Source organism: Protopterus annectens, chromosome 1.part0 (genome assembly GCF_019279795.1).
Source record: "Protopterus annectens isolate FY-2018-M chromosome 1.part0, PAN1.0, whole genome shotgun sequence".
Classification (NCBI taxonomy): Eukaryota; Metazoa; Chordata; order Ceratodontiformes; family Protopteridae; genus Protopterus; species Protopterus annectens.
This window is the reverse complement of record NC_056725.1, coordinates 564352585-564375858: the sequence shown is the minus strand read 5'-3', so window position 1 is coordinate 564375858 and position 23274 is coordinate 564352585. Positions and strand designations below refer to the sequence as shown.

At 38.6% G+C, this 23274-nt stretch overlaps 1 long non-coding RNA gene across 1 annotated transcript in view; it reads left to right on the top strand.

Annotated features, from left to right (window-relative positions):
- The first annotated feature begins 18094 nt into the window (after positions 1 to 18094).
- Positions 18095 to 23274, top strand: part of LOC122801424 — a 279050-nt gene continuing 273870 nt past the window's right edge. The window contains exon 1 of the long non-coding RNA XR_006364715.1: positions 18095 to 18254. This is a non-coding gene — a long non-coding RNA (uncharacterized LOC122801424). The remainder of the gene's footprint in view (positions 18255 to 23274) is intronic.

Below are 23274 nucleotides of genomic sequence, written 5' to 3'. Positions count from 1 at the left end.
TTAATAAACAATGACATTATCATTTCTAATTTCCTAGACTTTATAAATCATTTTATGCAACCTATAGTTCTATTACTATCAATACAATTGGTTGATAAGATTAGAAAAACTCAAAGCTGGATCTACCCATACACCCAGGTCCTTAAATGAATCTACCGTTTCAATCACTGTGAGCTGTATTAAATATTCACCTTTCAGTTTGTGTCCCCCAAATCTCATATTCTTATTTTTTGATATATCTGTCAGCATATTATTATACTGTGCCCAAACGGTCAATTTAGTAATGTTGTTTTGCAGACATACCGTATCTGTAACACACGTAATCAGTTTCCAATTTCAGGTAATCTTCATTCAGACTGTAGAACACCACCAATGAAAAAGATAGGTCTGAAAGATGCACTCTAAACAAGTAAGAACCTAGGACAGAGCCCTGTGGGACACCCTGACTGTAACCGAGAATTTCACCTGTCCAATTGATGTATGATATTTGCTATCTCCTCTTTGTAAGCCATGCTATCCATCTTATCAAGAGTAAATCAATACCTAGTTGTTGTAATTTATTAATCAATGTTTTGTGTATGACCCTGTCAAATGCTTAAGTTAAATCTATATAAATTATATCACAGCACAAATTTTCATTCATAGCTATTATATTGTTACAGAACATCATGTTACAGGTGGTAATGGAGCTATTTTCAAAACATGCAGTCCCAAGCTTTCCAGTTCTGACAATATCTTATCCAATATTACATTCTCCATTATTTTTCCACAACATGAAAGTAGACTTAAGGGTCTGTATGACTCTGGGTTTGTCCTGCTCCCTTTTCCCTTAAAGACAGGTTTAATAAATGCATGTCTTCAATTCTGAAGAATCTCACCATATTTATATGACCTAGTAAATAATCGATATAATGGTACGATAAGTTCTTGCTGAAGTGTTCTCAGGTTATTATTACTAATTCTGTCTTCTTCCAGTGCTTTGTTTAGATCCAGTTTGCATAGTTCTTTTTCAAAATAATCTAATTTCTTTTCAGTATCTGAGGTTACCTGGATGTCACTAGGACAACTTATCATCCAATTTGTAAAGCCAAACTGTTCTGCCTAAGATTTTGTAAATGTGTACTGCAGTGGTGGTGCTGCAGCAGCGTTGTCGCCTCACAATAAGACCTTGTCCTGTTCGATTCTCAGCTAGAGCATCTTTTGTGTGGAGACATGCATGAATGGGCGTACCTTCATTGAAGGTTGTGCATCAGAGCTGGCAACATGTAAAAATCTACTGCCAGTCATTAGCGGACTGGAGTTCCGCTGTGAAGACTCCTAACCGGGAAAAGCCGAAAGACACAACATCTATAATCCATTGTGTCTGAGAATAAATTTTAGAATCTACACACAGTTTATCAATATGTATGCCTTTACTCCTTCCACATCTTATGTCTCTATAAAATGGTTTCCTATTATGCACAATTAAATTATTTTTATTTTTTTTTTTATCTTGTCTCAACCTGTACTTAATTTCTTTGCCCAGCTTGTTTATTTCAGTTTTCAACAAAGTTGTAGTTTTACATCTTTTCAGTTTATGTGTTTTGTCTCGCACCTTAATCATTTATCTTGTTGTTATGGATACATATCTCTCTGACACTGTATGCCTAGATTCTGATGGCTATAAGAAGTTCCTTGAATAGATAAATGATAAAGAAGTTCAGATGGAAACAGGCTACTAACTCCTGAAAAACACATCAGCAAGTCCTTGTGCGATACACCTCCTAGGCTGAGGAGGAGGTCACCTAATCTGCTAAATTATGACCCAAAAATGATACACAGATCAGTATACTTAACTGATATACTGAGTACAACATATTTGGCAGAGATGCAGGAAGACTTTCTAAAGAACTAAACCACAGGTACCAATACAGAAGAAAATGTAAATGAACTTCAGGTATACTAATACTGACTTAGAAATGCAATTAGTGAAAGACATTAGAGTGATAAGTAGGCCTAAGAAAAGGATATCTCTAAGGAATTACATTCATCCTTATTTTTCTTACAGGGCTCAATGATAAAAGATGATAAAATAACATGTCCTAATCAACTGAAAGACAAATGCCTGAGAATATACATGCCTTTTATCTATGACCTATAAATTGGAAAGAAAAGGAAAGAAATATAATGTCAACTCAGACAGAAGAAATACTGAAAAGTTATGCCATTTGTAGTTTATATGATTAAAATCAATCCGAAAGGAAAAGATGCCAACATAACCAGTTCCACATTGCTCTTTGAACCAAGTGGGTCCTGAGGTTTTTCCTCCTCCCTTCAAGTTGCCATGTGTCTTGCATGTATAGGAATTATTTTTTATCATTTCTAGTTTCACACAAGATGTAACATACGGTATTAGAAAAGTTTACTTCTTTAAGTACATCTAGTTGAAAAAGAAGACTGCCAAATTCATTTATATATATTGATATATTAGTAGCTGTTGACCTAATGCTGCCAACCAGTAGCCAGAATAGGTTAACAATGTACACACAACTCTTATAAGTATTTTCCAATCCGATTTGCTTAAATTGATGTACTTTGCACCTGTATCTAATTTAAATTCAGAAATCCAACAATCACTTCTCAGAATTTTCAAACACACAGCCTTACGCACTTACTTCATTCATCATACCATGTATAAAGCTCCAAGAAACAGTTAATTTCCCCATTTATGCACAACATGTAGATTATTTGGAAAGCACTTGTTTTTCTTTTTGTACATCTTTGCAAAATGTCCTTTTCTAATGCAGATTCTGTAGAATTAATTTAAGGTTGGACAATGCCTTCTGTTATGCTTGAAGTTAGATATGTTGTAAACCTGAAATCAAACAATTTCAATGTCTCCATCCTGGATCTTTTATTAAATATGATATATTGCTGCCTGGCTTTCTTTTTCATACACCTATTATTTTTACAATATATTATGGTTTTATTTTTCATATTATTTGGCACAAAATTTACCTTAAACACATTTTTCATTTGCTAATTTTTGACTATGCAATAGTAATTTAATTTTTTTTCTTACATCCACAGCTTTTAATGAGATCATGTCTATTTTTCTTAAAAAGCCGGCAATTGTTTCCTCTCTTACACAACAAACTGCTTTTCTCTTATTAGAGACTCATATAGCTAATTAAATGTTTTGTGTTAGGCTCTGTAATTCAGCTCAGTAACATATGCAGCCATAGTTTCTGTTATGATCTTGTGATCCTTTAAAGAACAACCACCTAATAAATGGCAAATTATTTCTGGGCTGGCAGTAACTATTCACTTTATTTACAAGTGCTGGAATTTATTTTTCCTCTTCAATAAAAATAAAAACATTGCATACTTTGTTTCATACCTTTTCTTCCACAGTAGCCTCTTCCGCCTTTTCTGTCACATGTCGATCCTTCACAGACTGCAAGATCCTAAGGTTCTTCTAAGTCTCTGTTTCTGTATCATATCCTTAAGCTACTGCTCAGGCTGTAGTGCTTCTATTCTTTTTAACTCTCTCTCTCACTATCTTTCTGCATCTTTCTGGCTATTATTTTCTTACCAGAAACTAACATTATATTTATTATTTTTTCATGTACTATAGCAGTCAATGTCACTCACTGGTCTACCTACGTACTATTTTTTGGACACAACAGCATATATAGTGAGAGTGACTATTATTGTCTACAATGTTTTAACTCTATAGAATCATCTAGATGTGCAGTATATATTGTAACATCTTGTAACATAGTTTGTTGTTTCAACTTATTTTATATAGTATTTCTAATGTCATGTGTACTGTATTGGATTTTACTGTATTTTTATTGTACTGTATGTGGAGCTTTTCTCCCCGGGCCTCTACTGAAAATGGGTTCTGCAGACCCAGTCAGACCACCCTGGTAAACAAATGTCAAATAAATCAATAAATAAATAATACTTGTACGGCATCTTTGTCAGCAGCATACAGGAATGCAGCTCACTGACTTGCTGTGAGGAATAAATGACATTTATGGGACCAAAGCTTTCAGTGTTCAGCTAAATGTACTTGTACTGAAGAAATTAGGATGCAGTTCAGACATATTTATACCAAGAATTAAACTTCAATAGTTCCAAACACAATAACACATCATAGCAAATATATCTTGTCAATTATGGATATGTTTCTTTAGTGCTGACAGACATTTTATCACCATCTGAATATGTACCATGTCAGATGTCTTAATACATAACATACAGAGAAATATGAGATATGATCTTACCTTCATTAGGCGTATCTTCCAGCTGATTTCTCTAAAAGTGAGAATGTTGTACATGAAATGATAATCAATGTAACTAGATCATTAGCATTCCAACTATACACATGCATATGATTAAAAACTGCTAAAAGGGTTTTGCCCTTGAATTAGCAGTTATTTGTTACTATGATGTAGTACATAGGCCATGCATTTGGCACAGCTACTGCATTCATATATAGAAACTTCTAATGGGATTTGCAAGCAGAAATGAGAGCAATGTGGAAGAAAGATACTCAGTTTTGGTAGTAGTAATAGGAACAACAAGACTACTAAAAGAAAAATGTACAGTTGTACTTAAATTTGCTAAGAATAAATATAACCTTGTTTGAATTGCAGGAGACAATTTTGAATACATTGCAGGTGCTGAAGAGAGCACTCTTGGCTAACATCAAAGACTGAAGCAATACTGATTTCATGAGCTCTAATTGTAAAAAAAAAAATATATATATATATATATATATATATATATATATATATATATATATATATATATACATATATATATATATATATATATATATATATATATATATATATATATATATATATATATATATATATATATATATATATATAAAAGCATTTGGAAAAATTAAACCACCACAACAGTCTGTGTCATGTTGGAGATTTTGCCTCATCGACTTTGTATCTCCTGCCATATACCTTAACTATCACAATCCATTTCACCTTGACATTGGCTCAGTCTGTTTCTCAGCCAGCCAACGACACATCAGTTTACTTTGCACACTGTCCAGGACTATCACTGTTTCTTTCTTCCTGCTGCCATATCAACCTGCTAACATTGTATTCTACTCTTCTGCAAGTTTCAGTTATCTTCCTCCATCTTTTCATCTTGCAATTTCATTTCCTTAAACACAAGTGAAAAGTATTATGTCTGGTCATATGGTTTTGACTCATTTACCATGTTTCCAGTCCTTTCTAAGCTATGAGCTATGGATGTAATGCCTGCATTGATTATTGTACCTTAACACCTCCATTTGTCTTCACTGTTACTTCCCTCTGGGTCACTCCAGGCCTTTTCTGGTCTTCTGAAGCCCAGATTAAACTCTATATCATCTTCTTGTTCCAGTAGATCATCTCGGTTATTGATCTTACTTCCATTTTTGCTCCTTAGTGCGATTATTGTACAAGGTGTTTTAAGGATGAAGAAACATTTTATGTTCAGTGCCTCTTTACTTCTCAACACCTTCTCAATCTTTCCTCATGCTCCATTGGCATCTCCTTCATCCTCTGGTCCACCTGCCTATTTTTCTACCGTGGCATTTTATCATGGACACTATCTTGTTAGCACTTCCTGCACTAGTTCTTACATTTTTAGGTGTGACTTCCATCAGGTTGCATAGTCTGTATTGGGGATCTCACATTAAGCATGTGTCCCTTCAGTACCATTGCTAATTTGTCTGAATACAGCAACCAGGACCTTAATCACACTTTTTAGCCTTCAGAGCACCTTCTTATGCTCCTGTTTGTGTCATAATAGTTCCATAGAGTGACAATCTTATATATAACTTTATGTTATCATAGCATGTTTCTTCTCATTTTCCCTTAACTAGGAGAAACCTTTAAGCTTGGAGGTAAAACATCTTAAAAATCACTTGTGTTAACCTCTCAGTTATTCACTTTACCTAGTGTCCCTGCCCTGTCCAGGATAATGTTTAAGCTTTTTAGATATCCTCCCACCAATCCAGTATATCATGCATTCTACTCATTGACTCATAGGTTCATATGTATGTATTAGGTAAAACCACTAGGGTCTTTATAAGCCAAGCTGTGCAACCAAAATGTGATCCACAAGTTTTAAGTTTTAGACATTTTTATAGGGGTTGATATTTGGATTTGACATGAATTATTGACTGACTCTCTCCATCAGGGACATAGGTGCCAAACCAGGAGTGAATTTTCAGTTTCCCATCTACTTTACCAAGTTATGCTTAAATATGGTAAGGGAGGGGCTATGATTCGCATGGATGGGGAGCCTACTTCAGAGAATGGGAATTCTCTGAGATAAATCTCTCTCTCTCTCCAACATGTCCTATTTATGTCAGAAGCAAAATTCAAGCCTTTGGACCTAGTAATTCTGATGCTGTTTGTTTTGCAGATGTGCAAAAGGTTCATCAGAGCTGGGGCCAAGGATGCCTTGTATGCCAGGCATAGGAAACCTCTCAGCAGTCTCTATGAAACCAAGTGTTAAGATAAAGCTTTGAGGCAATCTGCATAGTACATTGTGCTTGCTCCCTGTATTCTTTTTGTAATGAACCTTTGTAGATGTTCCAGTTTTTGCATCTGTCTGGTCAGATACATGCCAAAAGAAGCATTATACACTATGATAGATCTGATGAGGGCCAAGTACAGTGGTATGATGACCTCTCTGGACCTAGATCCCATGCCCTTACTTATAAGTTGAGCAACATAGAAGGAATTTCTTACTACATTGGACACATGTTGGTTGAAGGCTAGGTTACTATGTACATGAGTTTCCAGATCCCTAACTAGTGAGTCAACTCTTAGGGGTGTTTTATTGATGGCATAGTTTCCCAGGATGGGTGTCTTCCCAAAATGTATTATAATGCATTTCTTAACAATGAGTTTTAAGCAGTGACTTTGGTACCAATCATTTGCTTGTGTTAGACCTTCCTGTAGGGTGCTTTCATCTTGCTGGGATTTTATGACTATTTGACTGCTTCAAACTTCCAATCATCTGTGAGCTTTGTCAACCAGAGGCCTTTGACATTGACCTCTGATAAGAAGATGCCAAAGAGGAATCAGTCCAGCACAGGACCCTGATGCTCTCCACTAGTGACCAGCCTGTTTATGGAGGTGGCCTCACTGATCCTAGCCTGCTGGTTCCTATCCATGAGTCAGTTGGCTATCCAGTGCAGTATAAAGAGGTTTGTACCTAAGTTCCATAAGTTTGTTAACAATGTCTGCATGGGTTATTGTATCAAATGCCTTAGCCAGAGCAATGTAGGCAGCATGCAGATGTTCTTTGTGTTTCACTGTTGCAGTCATCACATTTGGGTTATCCCTGCCAGGGTAGCCCTCGGCCGCCCCAAATACTTAGGCTTAGTATTTCTGCGTTGGTTGCTGTCACTTCAGGACTGACATCAGGTCATCAGTAGTATAAGGTAAGGCAGCCGATGCCATTACATCAGTCTTTCTTGCCATGGAGCCCAATGCAGAAGCAGTTTGCACGAGTGCCTGTCGGAACTACCTGAGTTTTATCTACTGATTTGAAGCTGAAGTCTTTTAAAGCTAAGTACCCCATTGGGGATCCTTTTTTTCTTGCATTAACTGATGTCAGAAAAAGTTAACAATTGTCTTGCCTGTGGAAAGCAAATATCACACCGAGACTTTCATTCTTACTGAGTCACTTGTTTAGGCCTAGACCATGACATCCCCCATTGTTGCTTCTGTGCTTTGTTCAATGCCAGAACTATCTGTGGTCAGGCCCTTATTGTAGCTAGATATTTTTGCTTACAGTCTTCGAACTCCGATATGGCTTCAGTAAGCCATCTGACAGCAGATCTTCCAAAAAAATGTAAAGATAAAGACAGAGACAGACCGCACAGGTTCAAACCTACCAACCATGCTTTTGTTAAGTTAGTCATCAGTTCTCCGGTCCTCAGTGAGGTGTTTTTGCAGCCCCTGATGCCCACTTCTGTGGATTAGCAGGCCACTAACAAGACCCTTTCAGAGTCCGGTATGCTGCAAAACTCTTCTTTGACTAAGGATGCTGCGGCCGTCTATACCTTGGATGGATCCGGAGCCACTGAGCAGGCACCGTCTTCTGAGGAAGTCCTTCACACTACTGATTCTCATCACAAACCAATGTCTTTTTTGACACTACCGTTCTTTCAAAAACTACCAAGTTTCTTAGGCTCAGGGTACGAACCACACCCAAGAAACCAATGACCCAATCTCAGGCACCTGCTTCCTTGCTTCAGTCTCAAATGTTTAAAATGCGGAAGACCTTATCTTGCTGATCAGGGGAAGACAAGCTACCACCTCCAAAAGGAAAAGAGATCTGTCCCTTGTAGTTTTGTCTGAACAAGAGTCAGATGACTCTGATGCATCTGAATATGAAGACATGCAACCACTCTCTACTTATGAGGATTCTGATGTAGAGGATTCCATCCCTTCCGCCTCTCCCCCAGAGGAATTTTCCTTTGGGGAAACCCTTCATACCTTAAGGGAGCATTTCCAATGGGAGAGTCAGGACTACTCTCAGTCTAAAAAATGAGACTCAGGTAATTCTTAGATCTTCCACAGCACAGACCCTTGGCCATCCCTCCAGTCCTGGGTGTTGTGGAGGATGTTTTCCTGGAATTCAGCTTGACTCCTGACACCCTCCTTCCTGCACCCAGAAAACCAGACAGGTACTATAGAGTCCCTGACTCAAAAAATTTCTTTTTAAAAATCCTACTGCTGACCCTGAGGTAATTTCACAAGGGCCTAAAGGGATTAAAGCAACCTCTGCTAAGAATCCCATCACCTCAGATAGGGATGCCCGAGCACTAGACAGATGGGGTAAAAAAGTATACACCTCAGCTACTCTTGCTATCAGCGCACTAAATTGTCAGTTTCATATGCTAAAATTTCAGCAGCATACCCTGGAACTCCTCAAACAAAAAATGTCTTCCTTTCCTGCTTGTGCAGAATCTAAAGAGTTACAAGAGTTAATGCACTCTGCAAGTCAAGTAACTAAACACACCTTGCACTGTGGTTTTGATGCCCTAGAAGCTTCTTGCAGGGCAGCAGTCACCGGATCTGTCATTAGAAGGCATGCATGGCTTAAGGAACAGCCCTTGCCAGACCATGTCAAATCTAAATTGTTGGATGCCCCCTTGCACAAAGACAACTTATTTGGCACTAAGGCAGAAGAGGTCTTAAATATGATGGAAGAAAAAGCAAAATCTGTGCAGACAGTTAAGGATTTCTTACAGGTCCAGCCACCCAGGTTCAGCAGGCATTGTCCCACCAAGCACTGGTCCTTTCCTGCTCCCACTAAGCCAGTCCAGCCCAGACCCCAGAGAACAAGACCTCCCCAGACAGCAGCCACAGGGAATGCAGAGATCTAAGCAGTGAACTGCCTTCACTTCAAAACCAGGGAGTTCTAAGCCACCCCCTTATGGTAAGAACTCACAATGAATCATCTCTCCCACCCCCTCCCTCTGCCCACCTTCACTTACCACTAGGAGGAAAACTCTCCTTTCATGCAAGCACCTGGGCCACCATTACCAACGACCGCTGGGTTCTCAGGGATACAAATTTTCTTCCCACACCCTTCCAACCCCAAAAGTGTTTCCAGATCTACCTCCAAACCAGTGGGCAGAGGTGCAAAAGCAAGTCCTTTCCCTGCTCTCTATGAGGGCAGTAGAGCATGTTCCTGCAAAACAGAGAGGCCAAGGTTTCTACTCCAGACTTTTTCTGGTACCGAGAAAAGAGGGCACCTGGCACCCCAGCCTCGATCTATCCATTCTAAACACCTTCCTGGTGATCCCAAAATTCAAAATGCTCACCCTCCAGCAGCTGCTACCCATGCTGTCTAAGGATGCTTGGCTAGCCACCCTAGATCTAAAAGAGGCCTTCCTCCATATTCCTATCAGGGAATCATGCAGGAAATATCTCCGTTTCAGGGCAGGATCTCAGCACTTTCAGTTCTCTGTGTTTCCCTTTGACTTATCTACTTCTCCCAGAGTTTTCACAAAATGTCTGGCTCTGGCCATTGCCTTTTGTAGACAAAGGAATATCCAGATTTACCCATACTTAGACGACTGCCTAATTCAGGCAGACAGCCAGAAAAAGCTGCTCAAGAACCTGGCTTTTGTAAAGTCCCCTTCCCTAGGGTACACAATCAATGAAAAGAAATCCAAACAGGTGCCCACCCAAAGGACTGTATTCCTGGAAGCAAGCCTGGACACAGCATCCCAGATGGGATTCCTTACACCAGTAAAGCAACATTTTCTGACAGCCTACTTCTCTCAACTAGCCACCAGACCCCAACTATCTGAAAGGAAGATCCTGCAAGCACTGGGGTTCATGGCATCTTGCATACAACTCATTCCATATGCCAGACTGCATATGAAGAAACTTCAATGGTACCTAAAAAGACTTTGCTGTCAACAACCTCAGGACCTGGAGACTCATACCTATAATTCCTTGCCTCAGAAAAGATTTTCCTTGGTGGGCAACAGCATGTTCCCACAACAAGGGACTACCTGTTTGACCACCACCCACTGTCCAGACCCTCACCACAGATGCATCAGACTATGCCTGGGGTGCACACCTGGATGGCATGTGTATACAGGACCAATGGAGCCCACAGCAAATCCTTCTGCACTTCAACCAAAAAAAAATGATGGCTATCCAGCACGCCTTGATAGCTTTCAAGCCCCTACTTTCCCCAGGGGCTCTCCTGATCAAAACAGACAACACCACTGTAATGTGGTATATCAACGAGCAGGGAGGGACTTACTCCTACCCTCTATGCAGGCTGGCCATAACCCTTTGGCACACAGCCTCTGCCATGCAACTCCACATGTTAGCACAATTCCTACCAGGTTCTCTCAACTCTCTGGCAGACCAATTAAGCAGAAATCTCCTGGACCCACACGAGAGGCAGCTCAACAGAAGAACCTTACCCTAATAACTCAGAAATGGGGCACCCTGAAGGTCAACATCTTTGCCTCCCACACCAAAAATCAGCTCAGCAAATTCTGCACCAGGGAGCATCACTGCATGGCTTGGAAATTGGATGCCCTGTCCTTCCCCTGGGTCAATCTATCAGTCTATGCCTTTCCTCCACTATCTCTCATCCCCAGGGTACTGCTCAAAATAAAGGAGGAAAAACCAAGGGCAGTTCTTATAGCTCTAGACTGGCCTTGCCAGCACTGGTACCCCTTGCTGTGCAGCATAGCCCACTGCCACCATGGCATCTTCCTCAGATTCCAAACCTCCTGACCCAGAGAGAAGGGGAATTCATGCACCCTAAATTGCAGACACTCAATTTGGCAGCTTAGCTTATCCCCGATCAATCTGCCACCTCAGTAAACAGGTTATAGATGATATACATGAGGCCAGACACACTAGCACTAGACAGTCTTATGCTGACAAATGGAAAAGGTTCTGCACATGGATTCAGGCTAAGGGAGCCAATAAGGCACAGACCTCCCTACCTCTCATCCTGGATTACTTAGCTGACCTACTACACAGTGGCCTCTCTTTTTCTTCTATTAACATTCATGCCTCTGCTATCTCTGCTCATTTTCCCACTGAGCAGCCCCTTTTCTCACACCCCTTGATCAAACAGTTCCTAAGAGGGGCTAGCAACTTGAGGCCACCCAGAAGACCACCAACCCCCACTTGGGACCTTAACTTTGTGCTGGAAAAGCTCACCCTGCCCCCCTTCAAACCAGCTTCTTCTGCAGAGCTAAAATTTCTCTCCTGGAAGACAGCTTTCCTTCTGGCCATCACTTCAGCCAGAAGAGTCTCTGAGTTGCAAGCACTCATGTCTGTGGAACCCTTCATCATCTTCCATGCTGACTGGGTATCCCTCAGGACTAACCCATCCTTCATGTCCAAGGTGGTGTCCAGTTTGACTTTCAACCAATCCATTCATTTGCCCACCTTTTTTCCTAATCCCCAGAACAAGGGGGAAAGGATCCTGCACTCTCTAGATGTACACAGACAGCTCAGATTCTATCTAGAAAGGACTAAATCCTCCAGAAAGTCTGATCAATTGCTGGTTAGCTTTGGTACAGAGGCAGAAGGCAAAGCCATCTCCAAACAAACCATTTCCAAATGGATAGCACACTGCATCCATTTCTGCTACAAACAACATGGAAAGCCTCCCCCCAAGGGAGTCAGGACTCACTCCACCAGAGCAGCCTTCCCCTCTGCATCTTTCCTAAGAGAAGTCCCCATAACAGACATCCTGGAGGCTGCCACCTGGACATCTGTTCACACTCTACCAAACATTACCACCTGCCTCTCTTCTCCAATTCCAGGACAGGGTTTGCCTCTGCAGTCTTGTAGGGCATCCTAGTCAGCTCCTAGTTTACTTGACTGCCTCCACCCATTTCCTCAGCTTTGGGAATCAACCCAAATGTGATGACTGCAACAGTGAAACACGAAGAACATAGTACAGTTGTGTACACTTACCATAAATGTAGATGTTTGAGTATATTCACTGTTGCAGTCCTGGTTTCCCTCCTTCCATCCACCTTTTTTCTTTTCTTTCCTTACAAGGGACATATTGGTATTTACTTTCTAATGGTGGGGTTCTTCCACCAGAACCTGGCTCCTACATGGGGGATCCTGACAGGTTAGGGCAAGAAGAACTGATGTAATGGCATCAGCTGCCTTACCATATATTACTTATGACCTGACATCAGTTCCGAAGCTACAGCAACCGACGCAGAAATACTAAGCCTCAGGTATTCGAGCCGGCCTAGGGCTACCCTGGCAGGGATAACCCAAATGTGATGACTGCAATAGTGAATACACTCGAATATCCACATTTATGGTAAGTGTACACGACTGTACTTTTTTTACCCTCTTCCATTGCCTTGGTGACCGTTTCAAAGAAGTCCACCAGATTCAGTAGGCATGACCTTCCTTTGAGAAAGTGGAACTGGGATGGATCCAGTATCAGAATTTCTCCTCTGTCTTTGTTGATAATTTCCATGATAATCTTTCCATAGTTTTGCAAATAAGACTAGTCAGACTAATGGGTCTGTGGTTTCCTGGATCTGTTGATGATCCTCCTTTAGGAAGGAGGATGACCATTACAGTCCTTCATTCTCATGGCACAAAGCCATTTTTGGGGCTATAGTTAAATAATGACTCCAGTGGCCTTGATAAGTCATATTTTAGAATATTCAGGAGGCATTCTGGGATGTTATCAGGGCCAATTGAGCTGTGTTTTTGTCATTAGTGAGTGCAACCAGAATATGATCTCTTAATACTGTTAAAGAGGTTATGTTTGAGAGTATGTCTTGGGGGGGTGGCTGGGGGTGAGTGGGGTATAAAGTTGGAACTAAATTTGTTAGACAGCAGGTTCATTATATTGCCAGGCGCAATGAATCTGGCATCAATAACCATCAATTCAATTTTTTTGCTGTGTGCTGCCCTTGAGGTTTCTGATATAGCTGAAGAACGCCTTATTGTTGTATTGGACCTAATTAGGCTCTTAGTTATGTGTTTAGTCTGATGAGTGCGTTCTTATCTTTATGGGCGTTACACTTCCTGAGTTTTACCATGATTTGTTTTCTTTTGTTGCATATCCTGTTTAGTTAGGGATGCCACCAGGCTGATTTGCAATTAGAGTTAGTTATAGGCTTACTTCTGTTATGTACCATAGCCTCTATGCAGCCTTTTCATGGTTGTACACAGTTTCTGTGAAAAAGTCTGTATAGGCTGCTGTGTCCTATGGGTTCAGGGAGGGGGGCATTGAATTTTGACAACCTATTGCTTAATAAAAGGTAGTTTACCTTGGAATAGTTCCTGAATATTAACATTTTCCTAGAGTTACTGAGTTGATTTGGATTTTGAAGGAGACAGCTTTACGGTTGGACCTTACCAGGGAGGATGTGACATTGGGAAGGGGGGTACAGCCCATATTTGTGAATACAGCATCCAATATGCTGGAACCCACAGCTCTCAACTGTTCAGATTTTTACATAATGTCCAGATTTTTGCTTCATATTTTTGACTTGTTCCTCATAAAATTTTTACTTTTCTGGCTAATCACTGAGAGGGAAAAAACAAACACTTTTTAGTTCAAAAATCAGAAAAATTGGTAGATAAGGCAAGATAGCAGCAGCCATTACTTAAAATAAGTTAAAGTGTGATTTATGAATCAAAAGTACTTATCTTTGCCTGCATGCAAGTAAAGCACATCTGGAACACAGGCTAGGATGCCGAGCTTTGCCGAGTTCTGTGGAAATAAGCACAGAGCCCCACAAAAATACAGAATATATAGCAGTAATGAAAATGCAGAAAGTTGACTATAGAGCTCTCTGGCCAATAAAATAACTGCTCTGTGAGCCCTTTAGAGTGTTTCCCAACTCATATAGTCTAGGCAGACACCTCCTGCCACAAGATGAGTAGAGAAAAAAAAAAAAACCAGAAAACTGACTACAGAGCCCTCTGGCCAATAAAATGACTATACTATGAACCCTTTAGAGTGTTGCCCAACTCATATAGACCAGGCAAACACTTCCTGCCAGAAGACGATTAGTCTTGGTTCTGTTAATGTAAAAACACAGCAAAAGGAATCCCACATGTGCAAAACCTCAGTACTGCCGTGCCCCTTTATAGGGTAATTCTTTCTTTTGGAGAGGATCTCTGGCTATTCATATTGCTGTTGATGCATAGCTCTAAGGGCCACCTTTAGCCTTTACATCTCTTCCCCACCTGAAATGACTACATTACTTGCATTGGCCTCCTATAATTTCAACCAAGCCTCCTCACACTTTAGCATTTGGACATGTTCTGCACTGCCTACAAGCATATCTTGAGAGCTGGTCATCTCATTCATTAAAGCACCAAGCATTTGTTGGACCCTATCAATCTTGTCCTTTACATTAGCATTCAGTTTATATGGACATTCATCTCCTTCCAGTGCATTGAAGGTGCTGACCTTCTCTTCTCTGCTCAATGTTTTTGAACTTTTGGTTAAATAGCCATCTTTCTTCAGGTTCATGAGTGCCTCCACAAGTTTTTGTGGACTCCATTATAACCCAGTATTTTGTATTTGGTTATAGGCCATATTCCAAGAACTCATTCAACACTTTCTGCTGAGAACTCCCACCTGGGAGACCTAAGCTATTGAAGATTTTCATTATATCTATCTATATCTATATATATATATATATATATATATATATATATATATATATATATATATATATATATATATTCCACTCCATTCAACTCATTTGTTTCATGCACAAAATAGACATTTGTTGTTATAGTTTCATATCCATCCAATACAACCCTTTATATTTACTGTGCCAGCACTGCTTAAATAAATGTTGAGCTTCTGCTATCTCTGTCCACCGCAAGCATATATTTGTTTTATTACGAAATGGTTTAAATTCAACAATTTAACTTGCTCTTATTTTATGCAATAACCATTCAAAGTTCTAAACTGTGACATTTATTTGGCATGTACATATGATAATATCTACACTGGAGATTTTTTAAGAAAATTTTTATTAATTTAACATATTTAAAATACATACACAGAAAGGAAGAAATTCAACATCACATAATGTTATACAATGTGAGGAATACATTGAATCATCAAGGTAATCTTATACAATTAACACATTAAGAGTCTTGGTATTTCAATAGCAACATTTGCACTGAAGCTTTTTGACTATTTTCAGTGTGTGTGTGTGTAATATGAATTACTGAATTTTTATAGGTGAGACAAATGCAAAAATGTTCCTGCGTGGTAGCCTGTTGTTGCAGGATCTTCTCTGACAACTGTAAACAGAGTCTTCAAACATTTGTTTCTTCTGGGAACACAAGAAGTAAATGTTTCCAAAAATTATTATTTCTAATTTCCTTTTGAAAGTATTTGAAGAAAACATGTCTCACCTTTGGGTTTACAAGCCACAGTTCTCCACCCTCCAAGGCTACACAGGTATACAGTCACTCTTAACCTCATGGGACATTGTAGAAATATAGAATTTACCATTCAAACAGAGGACTAGTGGTAAATACACCAAACTGGATTCTACCTTGTTAGAACACTTCAACCATAAAAACTAAAGACTGGGGGAAAAAACAGGATATACACTATGATTTATCTTCTTGTCGGAGCTGAGATTTTTAGATAACCACTCTTCTTCAATTAAAAAGCTGTTTAGCAACTACTATCAAATATATAATGACATCAGACTGCACATACCATTCGTGTGTACTCAAATACCCCCCACACACAACAAACATGGAACCCCAGCACCCGAGGTTGATCATCCATGAACTACTACACACAATGATCTGAGCATATTTGTAAAACACGCACTTTGTAGAAGGTTTAGGATCCATATAGCCACACTTGTATGCACTTTGCAAACTTTATGTCAGCAATTAACGACAAGTAATATACTTGGTATTTTGAGTTATTAAGACATGGATATTAAGCTTATTGTATTACAAATATAACCATATTTCCTGGAATCACACTAAGTGTATGTTTTAATAAATACAGTATCAATGCACACACCAAACAGTCCAAAGTAGAAACCTCTTTATTAAACCATAGAGTTTAAGCTCTTTCATCCCTTTCTCTTCAGGACTTCATCAGAGACTGTTAATGACTCAGCCATTTTTAGAGTAAATATGAATATTAAGGTCTTTGTTTTTCAGCCAATTTCCATTATATGCAATGCTGTCTCTCAGTTAACACAGCAGCATAATTCTTTTAATAAATATGGTATGAAGTTTTCCTCACTAACCCCAGTCAGTGCTGTTATCTTGATTAATATTTTGATACACACTGGTATATAATCACTTTTCTGAACCATTTAATCTTAAAAGACATTCTCGTGGATCAATGCTATCTGCTATTTTTTTTTTATTTATGACATTACATTTCTGTTTTTATCCCACTTTAGAAAAAGTATCAATAAAATAGCCAGGAATTCTTCTTATGAGAAACTTCTATTTTGAAATAAATGGCATGCTTCCCATTATGACACAGACAAGACACTCTTGCTTTGTGTAAAAAAAATGTTTTAATATGTCAATGCCCTTAATATAACACGTTCACTCTGTTTAATCTAGTGGACTTCTAAACCCTGTCAAATCATTTTACGGATGCACAGCTAGCAGAAACATGAGGCTTATTTGCTTCTCCTTAAGTGTTTTGTGAAGTTCTCAATATACCTGTTTTAATGTATCTGTTCAAGAGCGTGAAAGCCTGAAAGCGTATCTCTCAGGAACTCCATATCATTACCCCCTGTTCGGAGTTTCTTCATACATTTTTGAAGAAACACGCATCAACATTCACCTTTAGACAATGGAACACTGGTCTGTGAGAAGATAAATTTTGTGATGCCATTCAATTTCAGGTAAAAAAGGCAGCCTCCTGTTTGCATAAACCTGTTTGTTTTTTGCCAAGCTAAAGTTATTTCCTGTACTAGAAAAGGAAATAGGTCATGCCAGTTTCTATTGCATTCCAGTGGGAATATATTAGTCATTTATTTTATTTTGCAAGCGCACTATATTTATTTGAAAACAATGTTGGTTTGATAATAAAATTACATATGTGCTGACAGATTGTCTACTAATTATCTATGATATAAAATAAGGAAAAAATCTAGCTGGCATCTGCCCTAATAAGGAGACGTCTATGAAATTCTGACTGCATAGTGCTCAACGCTGATTTCACTGTTCTTTTTCACATATAATGTTATCTCCTTCATGTCTATTTGTATAAAATGTCCCATTCCTCTTTAAAAGCAAATCTGCAGGCAGTGATACTGGGGTTTGTCTATTTTCTTTTCCAGAAATATTCTTCCTTTCATCTTGCTTAACTTGACAGCTTATAAAATTACAAGTCTATAGAAATGTTTTTTTTTTCCTCATCAGTTCTCAGCCATTATTTCACATGCTTTGCTTCCACTGAATTAAGGAACACACTGTTCTGTTCAGTACACTTCTCACACAACCTGTTTAGATAGCTAACTTCCCTCATGCACAAGACACAGGCAATCTGAATGCTTTCTTAATGCTGTAAAAAGGCAGAACAACAGCAGTGTACACAAACACCGTTCTGAGCATGCCTGGGGAGTACAATGAAGGAGGCACAGATCAGACTGAAAAGCGTGAATGCTGACTGTGAGCTATACAGAATCTTAACCCGGTAATGAATTCCAATGAAAGAGAAAGAGTTAAGGGCAAACAATATATGTGAGTAGTCACAAATTATGCCTCTAAACAGTTCTTGTGCTACAACAAGTTTCGGTTGCCCTTTTCCATTTTATATAGCTGTTGAGAAATAATGTGTCCTGAGCACTTCGTCTGACTGTTGTACATTTGTAATGGCTAACTTGTTCCTTATGCTCGGACACTATTAATGGAAATGACTCAACTCTAGTTGGATTTACAGCTTTTCTGCATCCCATGTGAAGCGCCATGCAGGCTTATTGTACGTTCTTAAAACTACAACAGTTTTATGACACCAGGCCTAATAATGTTTACCTCTAATCAGATTTCATCAAATTTTATTCATGTTATCTATGCCACTGTACTGAAAAACTTGAACAGAACAGCACGGCAGCTTAGTTGTTAAGGTTTCTATTTCATACACTATAGGGTCCTGGGTCAGTCCTGACCTCACATTATGGTTTGTGTGGGCTTTGCATGTTTTTCATCTGTTTGCAAAGTTTTTCTACATGTACTGCTTTTTCCTACCAGATCCATATTGTTGATTAGCTACCTTAAAATCTTGCATTAATATGTTGCATTTACTCTTGCTCTGGTGGCCTGGCGCTGTATTTGGGTATGATCAGTTAACTAAAAATTAAGTTGTACAATTCTCTGATAGTACTGTGCTAGGTCAAAAGCATATGATCTAGTTTCCAGAATCTCGAAAAAAAAATCTATGTTTTTGCAAGGGGGCAGCCTCCCTGCATCCCCCACATCCCATGCAAATTATATGTACCAACTCCGAGATCACACTACAATAGGGAAAAGGGTAAATTTCCCTTTGATGCCATTCTATGTTGATTGTAGTACAGTGGGGCATTGGGGAATTTACTCTTTTGCACTGTAATGTGATCTTGGAGTTGGTATATATCATTTGCAGGGGGTGTAGGGAGCACAGCCCTCCATGTGGAGGGTGCAGGGGGGCTTGCACCCCTGCAAAAATGTAGATTTTCTTTTTTTTATTTCGAGTATTCAGAAACTCAATCATATGGTCATGACTATATGAATTTTGAGATTCTGAAAATTCATTGAAGTAATATAAACCCACATCTCAATGTTAGTAAACGTTGCAGAGATTAACATAAAAAGAAGTTTTGTAATTTCTCTTCATTGAATAGTTGAAACCATCTGGCAGGATGAGAAGAACAAACTTTTATAAATGTTTCAAATACTACCACTAATGTATTAACCATCATCTTATACAGCTGAGAGTAGATTTGTCCAATGACTACTACATCAGAAGACGCTATGTATACTAGTCTTTCAACAGCTTATGAAACCGCTAAGTAAAAGACCAATAGATCGCTGTTTACAATGTTTAAAGGGTTTGCAATTTTAACTTTTCAGTGAATTATTTATCTGTAATCCTGCTGTTGATCCAATGTGTTTATGCAGGGCAGACAAACTATATTGCAATACCTTGTTTTCAGTGAGGTAGCCACTTGTATGCTGTATTTATGCAAAATATGTGAATTTTTATAGGATGCTACTTATTTCATAATGAATTTAATATATGTAAGGCCAAGTGGTAAGGAGACACAAATTTTCATTTTTAGCATTGTCCAATGTTTAGAAGATTTTCTCTGCTACATAATTATAGCAGACTAATCAATGTAATTGGCATGTGCTATATGTTTATCATGAGCATGCCTTCTTCCAGAAATTATTTTCTAAGTGAGTTAGGAAGGGAGATCTATCATTCTTTGACTAGAGTCTCCTGGAATGTAGCTCAATAATTCCAACTCTATGAGTTGAGCAGTACCCAAATGTTTGTGCATTTCTGATGTACAAAAAGATAAACAGTTGTGCTAGTACTTTGTTCACCCATTTCAGGGTGTTTATACACTCCCTACAGTTGTAATAGAAAATGGGAGGTTAACCCCATGTGGATGTTTGGAGGGGACAGTAGTTGTCATATAAAAATGCTTTTTTAAATAGTGTCACCTGAGGGTTAGATGGTTATATTTTTCAGTAAGTTTAAGTCAATCAGTTTACTGTTTTTGTGGGTTATGCATTGACTATATTATCTATCTCGAACATTATGGTATATAATAAGTAGTTATTTATGTATTAATGTCTTGTTGTATTAAGTCTATGTGATATCTGTCTGGAGATGCAGAATTTTGTTCAGTTTTTGCACTTCTGTGATTCTGAATGCAATAAAGTTTACTTTGACTTTTGACTTTTTGTAAGAGACACACCGTTTCTCTTGCATTGAAGCTGTTGTTCATAATGAGAATATCAAGCAAGCATTTTTTAACACAAAGAACTGTATTTCTGTAGCATGAGCAACTACTAATACTATACCAAGTACAATCAGGGATCATGGAGCACTGGGCGTTTGCTCTCACAAGCTCTGAATGAGAATTTTTATCCACGGTTCAGACACATGAGTTAAATAGATAGTGCCAGCACTCAGTGAGATAAAGGTACATTTAAAAAGTGCAGTTTTGGTTGCAATGAGCTGCTATTTCTGAATAAGACTGGCTAGATGTGAATTGTCTTTTACTGATTTTCTTTTCGCCTTTGTTATGAGTTAACACAGGACCTATGAATTCTACACAGAAATGATAAACCTGCTAGCTGAATGGCAATTCTTCAGCATTACGTCAGAACTAAAGCCAAAACTACCTTCAAATGAAGCACTGTATATATATATATATATATATATCTATATATATATATATATATATATATATATATATATATATATATATATGTCCCCCCCTACCGACGGATGCTTGTATTACGCGACCGCGAGGAAGAAGAGAGGACCGACAGCAATGGAGCCTGGTGGTAAAGTAGAGTGAAGTGAGGGATTTGGGGATACAGGTAACAGGTAAGAGTGAGGAGGTGAGGAGGTTAGGATGTAGGGTTAGTGTGATGTATAGTGAGTGTGTGTTGGGGGGTGCTTGGGGTTGTTATAGGGTAAGGTGGTTAGGGGGGAGAGGCAGTAGGGTGCAGGTAGGGGGGGGTTAGGGAGTGAGTGGGGTTAGGTGCAGGGTTAGGGGTTAGGGGAGTGTCGGTTAGGGGAGGTGTAGAGTAGAGGGGTTGTTGGGGGTGTGCGAGAGGAGAGTGGGTTAGGGGTAGAGTGGTAGGTTAGGGGTGTTGGTAGTAGTGGATATGTCCTGTAGTAGTGTGTTTTGTATAGTGTGTATTTAGTCCTGTAGTGTAGTGTGTTGTTGTACTGTAGTGTGTTGTTCGTGTGGTGTTTGGGTGTTTTATTTGTGGTGTGTTTTATTGTGTTAATTTTTTTGTGTCGGTTTATATAGGTGGTGGATTATATATATATATAATATATATATATATATATATATATATATATATATATATATATATATATATGTGTGTGTGTGTGTGTGTGTGTGTGTGTGTTTGTGTGTATATAAATCACGCTTACCTGCTTACCCGAATACAGTATCCACTTCTGTTCAGCAAATTTACACATTGGCAAACAATACATTTGACTTTACACTTTTTTGACGAATTTTGCATTCCTGGCACACTTTTGGCTAAACATTCATTTGATCACATCACACAGACCCATCTATCTATCTGTCTATACTTCCACATGGAAAATAGGTTGTCAGCAGTCTAAAGGTAACTATGAACTCTGCATATAATTGGAGTCTAGAGTTATTACTCTTGCATCTATACTGTGTAGCAGCTCAGTCAATATTACTGTTTTGCTTGATCGTAGGTTCTGCAGGTTCTGTTTTCGTCTCAGCTGCACTTCCATCAAACCACATAAATATCCTTGAGTCTCCTCTGCTTACCAAAAAAATACATTGAGACCCCTCATATATACTACACATATGCAATCCATGTACTTTATCAACACGTGCACACAAATTAACTTATCAAAATTTGCCTTAGTGCAGTATTATTTTACTGCTTGTTTGTAATAAAATGTGTATATTCATTGTCATTTATCCTTCTGCATTTAGTTCTTAGATAGAAAAACAATACCAAATAGTTCATATTTTATATTTCAGTGTTTTCTGATTTGCTTGGGTCTCCTTGAAATAGGGTCAGACATTTGAATGGAGGCTGTTTTCGCTACATGATGAAAGATTTACTAGAAACAAATCCCACTTTGGAAATATTCAAAAAACACACTGAGCAAGGAAAGTCTTACAGTTTAATCACCCTTTTTACACAAACACAGTAATTTAATCTTTGTTTTTCTTTTTAAAATGATTGCTACTTTTCCTCAGGTTGGCATTTGAGCCTTACTAAATATTTCTATTTAGAAGGGAATACATAAACTACTGAACTAACCTTTAAAGCTGCACCTCTAATATATAAGAGTTCTTCAGGGTGCAGGTTGCTTATTATGGATGGTCTAGGAGGAATATTTTAATAACAGGTCAGATAATTCTGAGTAGCTACAATGCCTCTTTTCAATATAATATATGAAGTGGCAGTTTCATAGCTTAAGTCTACAGAGACACCCATCCATCCCATAACCTAGACATCCAGCTGTCCTTCTATTTTCTAACCCCCTTGTCTTTGTTGTATTCACAGTGGTAGCAAGCATAGCAGAGTAGGACCAACTTCTCAGGTCTAATGAACAGTCTCAGAGGCAGAAAGCTAAAAGCACTAGGATTTAAACTTTTTTTGGTTACTGGCGCTTTGCTTTTACAAAAATTGTTTTGGACTTTGGACTTAAACAGCACTACAGGTATTTTCACCTGTTTTTTAAAAAGAACTGCTTTGGTGTTTTTAAGAAACAGTAACACACTGACTACTCTGGATTACTGGTGGTTTTGTGTTTATAAGAACTTTCTTGGACAGAGCCTTGTTTATAGTATTTTTTTACTTGTTATTGGAATAAATTGATGAAGAGAACATAGCAAAGCTTGGGGCACTCATTTTTTTTTGTTTTCTTACTTGATCCTCATAGATTACTAGAATATTAAGTACCCAAGAATCTATGAGGAAACATGGCCTGTCATTTGGAGGTGATGATATCTATACTGACCACTTGATATGCAGAAGT